The 16,616-nt window shown below is 40.7% G+C and overlaps 1 non-coding gene across 1 annotated transcript; it reads right to left on the bottom strand.

The window, feature by feature from the left end:
* Positions 1–4,916: 4,916 nt before the first annotated feature.
* On the bottom strand, positions 4,917–4,989 carry Trnaf-gaa (transfer RNA phenylalanine (anticodon GAA)). The gene has a single exon. It is a non-coding gene; the product is annotated as a tRNA-Phe (tRNA).
* Between the last annotated feature and the right edge of the window lie 11,627 nt (positions 4,990–16,616).

Here is a 16,616-nt window from a genome sequence, read left to right as displayed (position 1 = left end):
ATCAGCAGCAATGAGCACAAAGAAAACAAAACTCAGATATTCCCAAAATGCCAGAAGTTGGTTAGCAATCTTTTTAAACACATTCACAGCTATTCAATGACAATTCTCTACCCAATCTTGGGTAGACAGTTCCCTCACAAACATCCTCTCACCCCTGCTTGACGTTCCTGTCTTTTAACAAAACCTCTCCTGTTTTCATCTGGGCCCATTTCTTCTTGTGGCATTTCTCTGGAAATTATATACTTCTGAAAAATAATCTGAAGACAGTAATCAATTTACCCTTCACTTTTTTCTCTGGGCAAATCTTCATACCCATGTTGCTCTTTTTAATGAATCTCCTTCTTCTTAATCATGTTTTTATTCTTTGTTAATCCTTTTAACCTTTTATGTTTGAGTTAATCAAACCTGAACAAAATTTCTAAGTGGAATTCACTAATATTTGGGTACAACTATGCTTTCCACCTTGAAGGGTTATTGACAAGGGTGATAGGATTATGTATGAAAAGTGCCTATCAGAATATCTGGCACACAAAGAGCACCCATAAGTGGCGACTGTCACTAATCTTATTACTTTGGACTTTAAGTATGTCAGGCAGAGGGTTTGCTCATAACGCTTTATTCATGCGAGCCCTTTACAACTGCTCATGTGAAAGTTGAAATTTATAGAACTAACATGACTGAAGCTTTGCCCTTCCTCAAGCTGTCCTGTGTCATTCCCCAAGCCATCTGTTGGCCCTTTCCCAAATGATGGACTTCAACAGCCAGGGTCTGCACACACTCCTCTAGGACCATATGTTAGATAAGTGTGAGCTCTGCTTAAACAAGGCAATCCATGGTGACACCACACATTAAGGATGATGGTGCAGGATCCAGACATCCCAGGAATATGAGGAAAATCCAAGCAGGGATTGTAGTTCTGGGCAAGGTTTGTTTCAACATACAACAAATCTGAGATGTGAGAAACATATAATATGAAGGTAAGCAACTTTAAACCATGATCCACTTAAAAGAATGTAAGTATGACCCAAGACTAACAGAATGGGCATTTATGTATTACACATTGATTACATGAAGGTTCCCAATGAATTATTAAATCAAGTTTTATTATGTGTAACAAGGATAATAGCTTCACTAGGTCATAGTTATGGTCTATAATGAATATACTATCCAGAATGATTAAGAAACATAATTCAGGAAGATGTTTGTATGTCCCCTTAGAAATTCTTCAGAGGGCCAACCATGTTTCTTTCTAAAAAGCTTTCTCAGGAAATTTGAGGAGATGTCTTCACCCTCCAACCCTGGATAAATAGCCCAAAGCAAGAGGAGGTAATCACAACCTTTTTGCTGACAAAAGATCTGGGCTGAGCATTAAGTCTTATAAATGTTTAATGACACTGGTGTTCTTTCCACTGAATGGCTGCCTCTTCTAAAGTAAGGGCTGACTCTACACATCCACCCTTCCTCCTCCACAATCTTCTTGGTTACAAAGTGGGATACCTGATGTTCTGACTTTCTTGGCTTTCATTCCTGGGAAGTGACAGTGTTTGACATCTATGAGAGCACACTGCATCTCAGGAAAAGATCATAAAAATGATATTATACTTTTAGATTTTACATCTTGAGGTGGAATATATATCAAGAGACTGAATATGGAAATAGATGAAGCCCAAATCATATATAAAAACAGATCTCTGATCTACAGCCTCTAGCAGCCTGCTCAGGACACCAGCCCAGAAGCCAGCCTGCTATAAGCCAGACTTTCAGGAAGCCAATTGCTATCTCCAGCAAGAAGCCAGGATGCTGAATGATAACTTCTGTAACAACTGGCCCAAATGGCTAGGACTATAGTAACTGATGGCTTCCCTAATTTTTCTCCCCACTTCCAAACTGGGACCAACCAGAGAAAGCCAAATGTGCTCCCCTAACCAATCATCTAGGCTGTCCACTACTAGTGAGCTTCCTCTAGTTTCCCAGGCCAACAGCTCCAGTCAGAACCCACTGGAAGCCATCCCTTTCTTTTCCTATGAAACTTTCTCACTCCTGTTCCTGTCTTTCAGTTGGCAGAACACTGTGGGTGACTCCCATGTTATAGCAAACTCTCAATAGATGACCTTTTCTTTTCTCATTTGGTTGGGTTTCTGTGTGTGTGTGTGTGTGTGTGTGTGTGTGTGTGTGTGTGTGTGCATTTACCTGTCTACCTGCTTTCTTATCATACATTCTGAAAACCCTTCACACTCATAGTTCCAAAATTCCTGTTCCTGTCTTTCAGTTGGCAGAACACTGTGGGTGACTCCCATGTTATAGCAAACTCTCAATAGATGACCTTTTCTTTTCTCATTTGGTTGGGTTTCTGTGTGTGTGTGTGTGTGTGTGTGTGTGTGTGTGTGTGTGCATTTACCTGTCTACCTGCTTTCTTATCATACATTCTGAAAACCCTTCACACTCATAGTTCCAAAATTCTCCTCTTGACCAAACTCCAGCCAAGTTTCTCTGAACCCTTTTCTCCACTAGACCTCAACCTTTGGCCTATAAAAACTACTGACTCTCAGCACAAATGATTTTGCCTACCACATCTCTTCTACATTAAGAGACTTTAACAGTAACAATTTCTAATAGCTCAAGGCTAATCCCCAGGTCCACCCTAGCCCCTTAGAGTGTCTGCTTGAGAAAGTCCAAGGCTGCTGAAGAAAAATAATCCAACATCTGAGATAGACCCCGATCACTTTCTTAGAATACTTAGTAAAAAAGGTTTACAACTGTAAATCCTTCCTCTGTCCCTTTGAGATGGATATGTTTCTGCTACAACTCAGATTGTCTTTCTCAAGGAACTGAGAGCCATTCCTTTGAAAAATAATCCTCAGGAAGAGCAGGTCTCTCAGTCTCTGTGGGAACAGGGAAATCTAACTTCAGAAATTATCATCTAACAGACACAGCTAGCCTAATCAGCATTTACATTAACCAGCCCTTTGTAATTTCTCACTTCCCTGACTCTCCCCCTCCCCTTCATCCTTCATTCTCCCTTAAAAGGCCCAGTTATTTCTATACAAATGGAAGGGAGTTCGGTTCATGCATTACTTATGCAATGCAGTTATTATTACTGATTAAAATCTGTCCTTAACACTTAACTAGTATATGGCTTTATCTTTGACACTTACCAGGTATATGACTCCAGCCTTCCCTTACCATCCCAGCAGCTAGTACCTAGCTTTATTTATTCTCTCAGCCTGGGTCCCAGGCCTCTGATTGTCTGAATAGTCACTCTCTCCATCAGCAGCGCTTAAAGCATTAGACACATAAGATAGCCAGTTCATTCCAATTAAGGTACCCAGTCAAGACTCACTACCCCACAGAGCCAGCTCTGATTAACCAAAGGCTTTTAGTTCCCTCTTACAACTCCCTCTATGTTTATGCACACAGGTTTGGTTTTGTTATTGTTGTTGAGACAGGTTCTCACTGTGTAGAGCCTACCCAACTGACCTTGAACCCGACTGATCTTGAACTTGTGAGCTTCCTGCTTGGACTTGACTTTGCCCATCCCTACAACCACTCACATATAGTAAAATTCAGGAGGTAGCAGATGTTAGATTTCTGACATGAATCAAGAATCATCCTTGTAATCCCAGAGACCTATTCTGTATAAAATGAGGACGATGATCCCTACTCCACAGGGTTGCTGCAAAGAGCAAATAATGTCCAGCACATAGTGAGAGGTCACTAGTAACTGTCCACTTAGTAAAGAAATGAGTAAGAGTACGCAGTACTTCATCAATGGAAGTTGCCTTTTGCTCTCCAAACAGCAAAACAGAAAATAACCAAGGCTGATGCATCAATCTCAAAGTGACTTATCTCTGTCAAGCAGTAACTCACCACCTCACTCACTAAGCTGACTATCCATTTTCTAGCGACTCCAATAGATTGAAATTTCTTCTCCCTTTACTTCAAATCTACACCCCTGCAACATGTACTCCTCAATTCACAGACAAGCAATATAAAATCAGGCGCCTGGGCCTCTTTTCTCTACCGGTCACCACTTCCTTTGACCTTCGATAGACTTCCTCAGGTAGCTAGGGAATTTGATGCCTTTTGGTACCTTCCGCCTTTCCCACACATTCAATGGGAAAGCAAAAATTCTCAGAAAACATAATTTAAGCATGCATTGAAGTTTTCTTTTACACTTACAGGACAGCAAATGGAAAGTGTTCAGCAACACTTTTGGAAACGGAAAGGAACGTCTGGCTCAGTGGAGTCAGACTTGAGCACCAAGAGAACCGCGTGGATGGAGGGCTCCTTTATACACCTGGTATGGAGCCCATTTCCAATACCTAGGTGACGCCACTGCCGCCGGTCCGGGGACTGTACTTTGAGAGTCACCTGTCTACAGCTGCTTAGTTTAAAATGTTAGGAGCTAGCAAGCTGCCCAGCCTTCACCATGGATGGACAAGTCAACCTGGCTGTGTCTGTCACCCAAAAGCCGGCCCTCGAGCCCTCTTAGCCAGGCAAGGTTCCATTCGCAAACAGCGCCACTTGGGGTCCCTCTGACCACGCAGCAGGTTTTGCTTTCTTCAAGTGTGGATGCTTGAGGGGACGGGCTGACATGTGAGCACGAGTCGTCCTTCTCGCCCCTGGACAGACTAGATCAGAGTTTCCGCTCCCCAACAGCCAGCCGGCGCCGGCGGTCCGCGCTCGGCCCACGGCTCCCCACGGACGCGCGCCTGGGACCCGCGCGCCAGGCCTCGCACTGCGCATGCGCGTCTGCGCCGGACGTGTCTGCGCCGGACGACTGCCCTCTTGCTCTCGCCCACCCTGCATGTCCCCATTTTTCACTTAAGCAACGGTGAATACGACTAGGCACTGTGGACGGTGGAGGGAGTTATTAGAAAATTTGATCATCTGCAAGGTAAAAGCAAAATGCTAACTGCCGAAACCCGGGATCGAACCAGGGACCTTTAGATCTTCAGTCTAACGCTCTCCCAACTGAGCTATTTCGGCGCGCCTCTTGCTCGTTTCTGAGCTGAGAGACCTAACACTGACGACTTCACGTCCAGCAGCCCTGCAGGCTTTGCTCAGTGTCATTGCGCTTTTCCAGCGGGGACTGGGTGCGCGGTGCCCGCCGCTCACTTCTGGAAACAACGTTGGCGCCGGTCACGGACAGCGAGGGCGGCGGCGCGCGGGTTCCCGGCTCCCCGAGCGCCGTTCTGTCGTCCAGGGCTCGCTAGGTGACAAACACGTGCGCTTGGATGGATGAAGGAGTGATAGGGCGGTGGAGCCCGGAGTCGTCGGCCAGTCCCTAGGGAGGAATTTGCAGAGTCCCTGCGCACCCCTGTCAGGAGATGCCACTGTCATTGGAGACCACTCGTGTGGAGCCTGCTGGGCTCGCTAAGGACGATTCTTTAAAGTCAATGCAACTTCCCGCACCAGTCCCAGTGTTCCTGAAGCACCCGCCACGAAAACTTTTTAGCGTCCAACATCCTCTTATTTTATGTCTGTGTTTTCCTTTTCTCTCCAATAAAATTGCACTTATTTCGAAGCAGGGACCTTCCTCTTAAGCCCTTTTAGCCCGCTCCTTAGAACTTTGCACCAAAGAGGATGCTTTGCAGCCAATTTGAATGGATGCATAGATGCATGCATGGATACATGGATGGATGGATGAATGGAAATGTCAAAGAAATATAGAAGTGTTTGCAATCTATGCCTCCTCCATTCTAAAAACAATACAAAACAAGTCTCTGAACTCCATGATTGTGCAAACCAATAAACTGTGATCATCCAACTTCAAATAACAGAAGAGCTTCACACTTAAAAGAGATCAGTGGCTACAGAGAAGAGACAACTTGGAGATAGAAAAGTTCCACAAAGAATTTGGGGGGCTTAGAGTGGAAGAAGTTTGGGGCAGCTGCCTTTGTGAACAATACATATTTTAAAAGAGATAGGAAGAGAAGACTTAATAGATTTTCTTGTGTGTTCTTAATGTAGGTACTTTTCACATTCTCCACCAAACGCACAGGAAAGACTTAAATTATTTCCATGTCTTTGGACTAACAGTCAGCTGTTCTTTGCTATAAATGCCTGCTAGATTGAATCATGATAACAGCTCATCTTCTTAAATTTCACAGAAGCTATGTGTTTGGGTTAAAATCTAATCAAGGTGGTCTCTCCCAAAATAACTAAGATATAAGCGGGCAACAACACACATGGGATCCAGGACACAGTGTTAGTATCTCCCTTTCTTGGTTTGCTAGTTATACCAGCAAATGTATGACTTAATGTGTCATCACCTGGAAAATCAAAATCAGGGTGGCTAAAAAAGTGGCAGGTGGGTTTTGGTGGGCTTGGAGTGGGGATGGGAGAAAGAAAAAGTTCAGAGTCTGAAGGGAAATGGAGGAACAGGTATAAGAGAGACATGAGGAGGAGTACAGCCAGTGAACATGGTGTTTCACAATTTGAGATGATAAGATCTTATCTACAAATTATGAGACATGAGGTTGCAATGGGGTTCCTTTGTTGAGGAAGGTGATTTCAGAATGTAAGGCTGTCATGCATAAGCTAGGTGCTCACACATCTCAGTATGCCCAAGACAGTCCCTGTTACATAGGTTGTTAGAATCCCACCACAGATACCCATTTCTGTTTTTTAAGTCCTGGAATGACTGGGAAATAAACAGTGTGAGCAGCCAATTTATCAACATGAAAAAGAGCCTCAGCTTGGAGCTACAGAACAAATTACATGGGTTTCATTACTAACAAAAAATTTTTATTTTTTTTATAAAGCTTTATTGAAACATAGCCACACTCAGTATGAATTTTCAGTGGGTGGTAAGGGAGGGAGGGGGTGGGGGCAGGGGGGAGAAATGACCCAAGCCTTGTATGCACATATGAATAATAAAAGAAAAATGAAAAAAAAAGTATGAATTTTCTTTTTTTTCATTGTTTCATTATTCATATGTGCATACAAGGCTTGGGTCATTTCTCCCCCCTGCCCCCACCCCCTCCCTTACCACCTACTCCGCCCCCTCCCTGTCCCCCCCACCCCCTCAATACCTGGCAGAAACTATTTTGCCCTTATTTCTAATTTTGTTGACGAGAGAGTATAAGCAATAATAGGAAGGAACAAGGGTTTTTGCTGGTTGAGGTAAGGATAGCTATACAGGGAGTTGACTCACATTAATTTCCTGTGCGTGTGTGTTACCTTCTAGGTTAATTCTTTTTGATCTAACCTTTTCTCTAGTTCCTGGTGCCCTTTTCCTATTGGCCTCAGTTGCTTTTAAGGTATCTGCTTCAGTTTCTCTGCGTTAAGGGCAACAAATGCTATCTGGTTTTTTAGGTGTCTTACCTATCCTCACCCCTCTCTTGTGTGCTCTCGCTTTTATCATGTGCTCAAAGTCCAGTCCCCTTGTTGTGTTTGCCCTTGATCTAATGTCCACATATGAGGGAGAACATACGATTTTTGGTCTTTTGGGCCAGGCTAACCTCACTCAGAATGATGTTCTCCAATTCCATCCATTTACCAGCGAATGACAACATTTCGTTCTTCTTCATGGCTGCATAAAATTCCATTGTGTATAGATACCACATTTTCTTAATCCATTCGTCAGTGGTGGGGCATCTTGGCTGTTTCCATAACTTGGCTATTTCCATAACTTGGCTATTGTGAATAGTGCCGCAATAAACGTGGGTGTGCAGGTGCCTCTGGAGTAACCTGTGTCACAGTCTTTTGGGTATATCCCCAAGAGTGGTATTGCTGGATCATATGGTAGATCAATGTTTAGCCTTTTAAGTAGCTTCCAAATTTTTTTCCAGAGTGGTTGTACTAGTTTACGTTCCCACCAACAGTGTAAGAGGGTTCCTTTCTCCCTGCATCCTCGTCAACACCTGTTGTTGGTGGTGTTGCTAATGATGGCTATTCTAGCAGGGGTGAGGTGGAATCTTAGTGTGGTTTTAATTTGCATTTCCTTTATTGCTAGAGATGGTGAGCATTTTTTCATGTGTTTTTTGGCCATTTGAATTTCTTCTTTTGAGAAAGTTCTGTTTAGTTCACTTGCCCATTTCTTTATTGGTTCATTAGTTTTGGGAGAATTTAGTTTTTTAAGTTCCCTGTATATTCTGGTTATCAGTCCTTTGTCTGATGTGTAGCTGGCAAATGTTTTCTCCCACTCTGTGGGTGTTCTCTTCAGTTTAGAGACCATTTCTTTTGTTGAGCAGAAGCTTTTTAGTATTATGAAGCCCATTTATCTATGCTATCTCTTAGTTGCTGTGCTGCATGAAAAAGAGCCTCAGCTTGGTGCTACAGAACAAATTATATGGGTTTCATTACTAACAAAAAAATTTTTAAAACTAACCAAATATCTATTGTTGAGATAGATATTTGGAGACTGAAAGTTTTGTGGACTTAGTATCATGGTTATTGTGTTAGTCACCTTTCCATTACTGTTACAAATACCTTTGATAGATCAACTTAATGAGAGAAAAGGCTTATTTGGCTCACTCTCCATGGTTGGTTGGCCTCACTGCGTTGGACTTGTGACAGCACATCATGTCCGCTGCCTGTGTAGAAGAAGCCCACTCATCTCATAATGGGGGAAAAGAAAGAGCAAGAGGTAGGATTCCACTATGCCTTTCAAGGGCACAACCTCTATAACCAGAAGACGTCTCAATATGCCCCAACTTTTGAAATCCCAGTAACTCCTCTCTGGGGAACAAGTATGTAACACACTGACCTTTGGGAAATATTACAGATCCAAACTGTAATAGTCCCAAACTGCTAGCCAAGTGCCCTAGGTTGTTCACAGTGAAATAACAGGGATGCTACAGGACACTTTACAATTCTGAATGAAACAGTAATGTCTAACATCTCTGGGACACTGAAAACTAGTAGGTAGATCATAGTTTCAATAACAGATTGTGTTAGATTTCTTTCAGGGACATCATCCACTTGCAAAGCTAGGTTTTCAGCAGTTGCGATATAAAGCAAGTACCTGTGAAAGTCAGTGGGGACTAGGAAATTTGGGTTAAGGTGTCCAGTCTTCTTCCTTTAGAAACTGCAATGTGCAAGGTACACACATTCCTTGAACAAGTAATTATGGTTGTTCAAGAATTGAATGAAAATATAACTTTTTTTTCAATTTATGTGTACAATTATTTTTTCAAGAGGCAACAAAGCTATTAGTCAGACATAAATACTTACTGAGTTGTTTGAGGCTGAGTTCTTAATAAAAGGAATTGTTGGCTATTTCTTTGGGCCTGGGACATTAGAAAAAATTACAGGAGTGTTGTAAGCAGAAAAAAGTTGTGAATGAAAACTGTTACTAAGTTTGGGAGAAAACTTTACTCAGCAAGATTGCAGATACAAGATTACATCCACAGAGACCAAGTGCCATGAGCTACTGTGAAGCTCTCATAGTAAGAGTGTCAGACGACGAAGAAATTGTCATTAGACAGGAGGATGACAATGTGAAAGAAGACTTGAGATTTAAAAGAAACTTTTCATAGGCTGAAGTTCTGTCTGCCCAATTAGCCTATGGATTTTGGCCAACACCAGTCTAATTACCTAGAACTATGAAAACTAATCATTAGAACTAACAGATCTAAGAATAATAAAAATAAAGGACAGTATGTTGTGTATAGTTATAACAGCAGATCAATTTTGGAACCTCTGTCAGTTGATAATTTGCCCCTGAAAACCCACAGTTGGCACACACACACACACACACACACACACACACACACACACGATCCAGTAACACTTATTTTTATTTGCCTCTGATTTTTTAAACAGTATTTTTCAAAGGTTTGAAAAGATGATGGGCAAATGCTAAAAAGACACAGGAGCAAACCAGGAATTTGAGCATCTCAATAAAAGAGAGTAATGGATTGAGTGAAATAAATGCTGTGGGTACAATCATTGAGCATAGTGGTGGAGGTAGAGTGAGGGCGTCTATTTAGAGCTCAAGAATTGTGCTAAATGGTAAGTGTGGAAGGAATGGTGGCCCTGGAAATCACCATTTTTCAAGCATCATAGTAAAGACTAGTTCAGTCAAGAACTATGAAAAGATGTTAAGTCTAGGGAAAGAAGATTATATTAGGGCATTGGTGCATGGTTTTAAAGGGTCTCTCCAGTTTGATTAATAGCTGCAAGGGCAAAAAAACCCCAGCTAAACAGTAAAGAAATTGGACAGTGTCTTAATCTAGCCATCAAAATTAACATCAATGAAGAACATTCGGACATCCTGTGTCCTCTAATGTAACACCCTGAAAAGGACACCATACTCATAGTGATGAGCCAGGGATGCATACCATTGGATGTTAGGCTGTAAATTAGATGTTAATACCACTTTTAAATTTCCTGAAGTTGGCAAACATAGGTAAGAAAATATCCTTGTTTTTAGGAAATACACACTGACTTATTAAGGAATAATTAACTTTCAAATTGCTCAGAAAATAAATTATACATGTGCATATTATCACATGTAAATATACATATGCTATACATATATAAATACATATATACACATAGAGAATATGAAATACTCTATACATATATATACATGGAGAATATAAAAAAGTAAATAGAAAAATGTATTAAATGAAGATGAATCTGGATGAAAGATATGCAGGACTTCTTTGTGTCATTTTATAACTTTTCTGAGAACTCAAAACTCAGATTTTTTTTTAAAATGCAAATATTTTGGTCTGTCTTCTGAAATCAAGACAATTTCAGTTAGAATAATAATAATAATAGACCTGAAAGAGAACTTAAGTTTATTTAGCCTCATCCACAAATGTTATGTATCAGGAAACTGAGGCCCAGAAATGCTATATAAGTTACTTGCTTACAGTTACTGTATTAGTCACTGTAACAACATACATAGACTGGGTGGCTAAAACAACAAAAATTAATTTTCTCCTAGTATGGAGGCTTGGATGTCTGAGCAAGGAGCTGGCCGGTAGGGAGGAGATTTCTGGTGAGGGCTCTCTCCCACCTTCTCCCTCCATGCTTGTGTATGCATACACAGAGAGAGCTACCTCTTCTTATAAGGCCATTAATCCTGTTGAATTAGGACCTCATTCTTAAGACTTTTGTAACCTTAATTACCTCCTAAAGGTCCTCTCTCCAAATATTATCACATTGAGGATGAGGGCCTCCACAGACCTGAGGGGAGGCTAATTCAATCCAAGGTAGTTTGGCACAGATCTGCTTACTAATCCATAAAAGTAAAGTATTTCTTTACTTTGCATCAAATGCTTTCATTTTTTTTATAAAGACCCTACTTCAATTAAAAATTAGCACGAGAGTCTAAATCTGAATCTGGAATCCAGAACAAGGGCCCGGTCCTTTCCCATGGATGTATTTTTTTTATGCTTATGACTGTGTGTTTTGAAGTTCTCTGTGTGTATAAAATAATATCTTTGCTTAATGGATGTAGAATGATTTCTACAAAGTTAAATATTAAAGTTGTAACTTAGGAGAGAAGTATTTTTAAAAAGTTAATGGATTGCAAATATAATCAGTGTGAATTGATCCAAAAGAAGTTAATTTATATAAAGCCATTAAACACGTTGATGAAGACCTTATTGGTTTTTGTTTCTGTTGAATCACATGCATCGATAGAAAGCCTCTGGGTATACTTACCAGGCCAGAAACAATTAAGTAAATTACACTCAAGAACAATCTACCAAGCTTTTTAATATGTTCTCATCCAACCCTCCTATATCCACTGCAAATGCCTAACTAAGCATGTGGATTTTGCACAATGCCCTAAAGGGCAGAAAACTTGGATTCCAGAACGTGAGGGTTAGAGGCCTGGGAGTTCTTAGATACTTCTTACTTAATTGCTTGTGTCTCCCTTTTGATGAAGCAGGCCAGCCTCCCAACTGTATTCCTGTCCCATCTCCCCACCTGCCCACCCCCACTCTCCAGCAATGAAGAATAAAGCCAGATTATTCTTCTGAAGAAATTGATGAAATAAACAACATAGGAGCCTCCTAAATCCCTTGGTTATCTTTTAAAATAATGATAAATAAATAAATCTGTTTTTTTCTTTTGACTTAGCAAAGGAGCACATGATAGGATTCAATGAACAGACACTCAGAAAATACCAGGACACAGATATACCTGTGTGCTTTTAGTCTCTAGGGTGACTTTTCTAGGGACACAGTCCCCAAAAGGTCTTAAGTTTACTTAACAAGGAAGACTTTGGAGTTATAGCAGTTGTAGAAAAAAGGCTTTTCTGAGCTTCCCTATCTGTCTAAAGGTACAACCTTCCAAGAAGGAACTGCCCTAAATCCTAGCTAAGGATTTCCAGCAAGGAAGAAGACTGCAGCACCTGGATAAGGCCGGGCACAGGCAACATTACCACACCTGTCATTCTTTCCATTTGCTCCCTTAAAAGCCTCTCCCCTGCTAATCAATAAAAATCCAGAATGGTTAATGATTCCCAGTGACAGTTATTTGGCAAAGCAGGTGGGACTAGAACACAGGGAAATTCGAACATGTACATTAAGATAGTAGGAAATTACTTAATTTTCTTAGGTTTGAAAATGGTAATGTCACATGTAAGAGAATGCTATTGTTTTTAAGCGATCAGTGCTGAAATATGTACCGAATTATCATGTCTACAACTTTCAAATATCTTATACACACACAAAGATAAAATCAGTCTAGCAAAATGTTAGCATTGTTAGATACGGGTGGGAAAACATCTCTCCCTTTTTTTTCTTGTATGTTTTAAATTTTTCAAGATAAAAAAATTTTAAAAGATAGTCTTATACATTCCAGAAATTTCTGGATTTTAATCCTATTTTTCACTAGAGACTGAAGAACTTTGTTCCTTACTAATGGCATTTTAGGTCTGGGAAGGTGACTAGGGATATATTTTGTGAGAAAAGAGAGACCCACCCCCAAATCCACATCGTCCCTTTATTGCTCAGTCTTACCCTATAAACACCAAAACATGTTTTTGGAACCCTCGCATCAGAGTATGTGGCCTGATAGAGGATTTTTTTTGTTTGTTTTTGCTTAAAACGCGTAATATGATTTTTGTTTATTATATAATGAATCACCTTTATTAAAAAACAACACAACTCAATGAAATTAGGCTGTTTCAAGAGTCTGAAATAACACTTCCATTCCTAGCAGTCAACTCCAGTGTGATTGACAGCAAAATCTTTTTAACTTTACAAGGTCAACTCAATAATCTTTATGACATATGTTGGGGATAAAAAGTGTATTGTCTTTCATTCTTAACTTTTAATTTCCTTCTTGAATCAAGCTTTCAGTTTTGACCTTCATGATTACAAAGGAGAATCAGATTGTAGTAATTGGAATATTGCGGTAACACCGTCTAGCACTGTGGTTTGATTATTCCATTAACTGAGGCAACCACAATTCAAACTCCTGAGAATTTTTAAATGATTTAATTTTAGCTATGTGCCGCACTCTTCTTTCTGCTAATGATAGCTGAATCATTTGCACACTAAGTCAGAGGTTATATACTTATTTAGAATGTTGTTACAAGGGCAAAAGGAAAATATACAAAGCAGCAGACTAAATTTAAGGAACATGTACACCCTCTAAATATTAAGACTTAGAATTTTCATCTGATATGTAATATCCAAATAGATAAAAATGGAGTTTCTTTGGAGGGTTTATTTATCTATCTGTTTTTGGCAAAAGAAAAATTGCTTTATACTTTCAATGAAGCTTTTTTTTTTTTTTTTTTTTTTTTGAGATGGGAAGGGCAAAACTCCAGGGCTATTGATTACATTTTATTTTATTTTTTTCTGGAAATAGATGTTTGTCACAGGGCTTATCTGTGATAAGCCCCGATCTGTTTAATATTTCACACCTCTATTTGTAGTCACCATTTTAACCTGTAAATGTGCTCTCTCTTCTCCATTTCTCCAGTTGACTCTCACAACTCTCTACACTGACAGCCAATGTTCTCAGTAGGTGAAGGACTAAGCAAAGTGTCCAACTTTGTCAATGAACTGGAGACTTTCCCAGTTGAGTCAAGACTAAGAACCGAGAATTAGAATGGCTTCTTTGGCTCCTCAAAATTGACTTAAGGGAAGATGATGGAAGGGGGCTTCCCATTTTTTGAAGTTAGGGTAGAAAGGTTACATTGATAAAACAGAGTACCTTCCATCATTTGGAAATTAAGAGTGTGTCAATCAGAACACAGCAGAATTAGAAATATTGACTGTACAGGGGATCAAGTGTGGTGGTACACACCTGTAATCCCAGCTACTTGGGATGTAGAGATGAGGAGGATTGTGGTTCAAGGCCAGTCCAGGCAAAAAGTTAGTGAGACCCTATCTCAATCAACTAGCTGGGTGTGGTAGTAAATGCCTATAATTCCAGCTACATAAGAGTTACATAGGTGACTGGTGATCAGAGGCTGGCCCTAGGCAAAAATGTAGCCTCTTACCTAAAAAATAACTAAAGCAAAGAAAATTTAAAAAAAAAAAAAAAAGGTCCGGGGATGTGGCTCAATTGGTAGAGTACCTGCCTAGCAAGTGCAAGGCTCTGAGTGCAAACCTCAGTACTGCAAGAATAAATACTATTAAGGCTAAGAAAGGATTAACGAAGAATTACTCAAAGACAGAGAGAAGTGTCTACAGAGAAGCCCCAACTTGAGGGTTAAAGTTCAAGTATTTCTAAACAACAAACAAAACAAAAAATCTACCAAACCCAGCACAAGACTCGCAAACGGGTTCGCGTTCCACAAAGCGTGAGGTCCAAAGGAGGAAGTGGCTTTGCGGGCTCGGACGCGAGGAGGAAGAGGTTCTGCCTGGTTGGGGACAGTGATGCTGAGTGTCCAGTCCAGGTACTCAGAGATATCCACACTACCAGGAGCTACAACACGAGTCACAGAAACGAAGAGTGAAGTGTGATGGTGACCCAGAGGGCAGGACCTCAGCATCTGCAGGTGAGGCAACTGTTTTAGTCTGTTTTCTATGGCTGTAAGAAAATGTCTGAGGCTGGGTAACTGATAAAGGGGTTTATTTAACTTACAGTTCTGGATTGGGCAGCCCCATCATTTGAGTCTCTGGTAAGGACCTCCATGGTGAGACAGGAAGCCAGAGAGGGGCTTCAGGGGCCACTCTTCAGGGGCCTATTCTTTTTGTAACAACAGTTTCCTGAAAGAACCCCATTCATTCCTTCCAAAATAGTTCCCCAACCCCACTGCATGACCTAATTACCCTCCACAAGGCCCCACTGAGGTGTCCATAGCCACTTAACTCCCAAATATGTCTGTAGCTCTTGAGCCCTGCCCACCAATTTCTTTCAGGTTCATCTATCTGACTGTTGGCTAGCTTGTCCTACAAACCCCCACAGTTCAACAGGTCCTGAATGTTCAGACTTTAAAATACCACTCAGACCAAGAAATGGCATTACCCCATACCATCAATCGTAAGTTTTTTAATCTAAAAATTCTCACATCTGTTCCCAACTCCAGTCATTGGCAGTGTTGTGCTTTAGGCCTTATCACCACCAGTCTGATTTACTGCAAGAGCTTCATAAATTGGGTCCCTGCAGGGGCTCAGTCTCGTCTTCCTTAAATCCATCTTCATACTGTTGCCAGAATAAGCTATCCAAAATGTAATTCTGAAGTCAATAAAAATGGCAAAAGATCTCATAATATGTAAAAATGTTCATGACACATTGCCATTCAATACAAAACAGGCTCCAAAACATTTATGTTCAATGATGATCCCGTGTTTTCTAAAAACATGCATATGTGCACCAAAAAAATGCCATGAAGAACACACATCCAATATTAACAGACGTGATCTTCCAGTGGTAGTATATGGATGATTTTCTGTTTATTCCTCCAAGTTTTCTGCAATGCATGCGTGTTACTTTCACAACTAGGGAACAGATAAACCACAAATCTAACAGTGTCAATTTGTTTAAAATCCTGAAATTAGCTCCTTGCTGGCAGGGCAAGGACTTGCATGAACAGTCACCACTTCGCTCACCAGACTCATCTCCCCATCTCACACCACAGAGCAATGGTTCTCAAACGCCAGGGTGCGACAGAATTACTGGGACCCAGCCCCAGTCTCTGATTCTGTAAGTCTGGAATAGGGCCCAAGAACGTGCACATTTTGGCAGTACTGGGTTTGAATTCAGGGGCTTGTGCTTGCTAGGCAGATGCTCCACCACTTGAACCATCTCCCCAGCACTGAGAACATACATTTCTAACAAAGCCCCACGCAATGTGCATACTGTTGGTCCAGGGACACATTTTTAAAATATTATTATTGTGGTAAAATACATGTAACATGAAAATTACCATTTTAATCACTTTCAAGTGAACAATTCAGTGTCATTAAGTAGATTAAGTAGTATATTATATAAGTATCACCATTACCCACTTACAGAATTTTTCATCATCCCAAATAGAACCATTATACCTTAAACAATAACTACTTTCCTCCTCCATCCATAAACCTCTATTATACTCTCTAAATTTGCCTGCTGTAGGTACCTCACCTAAGTGGAATCACACATATGCTCCTTTGTGTCCTTCAAGGTTCATCTGTATTGTAGTACATGTCTGAATCTCACGCTGGATACTATACTGCATGTTGGTTATCCTCTCATCTCTCAACAGG

This window comes from Castor canadensis, chromosome 10, assembly GCF_047511655.1.
Source record: "Castor canadensis chromosome 10, mCasCan1.hap1v2, whole genome shotgun sequence".
NCBI classification, from domain to species: Eukaryota; Metazoa; Chordata; class Mammalia; order Rodentia; family Castoridae; genus Castor; species Castor canadensis.
This window is presented reverse-complemented; position numbering and strand designations above follow the sequence as displayed.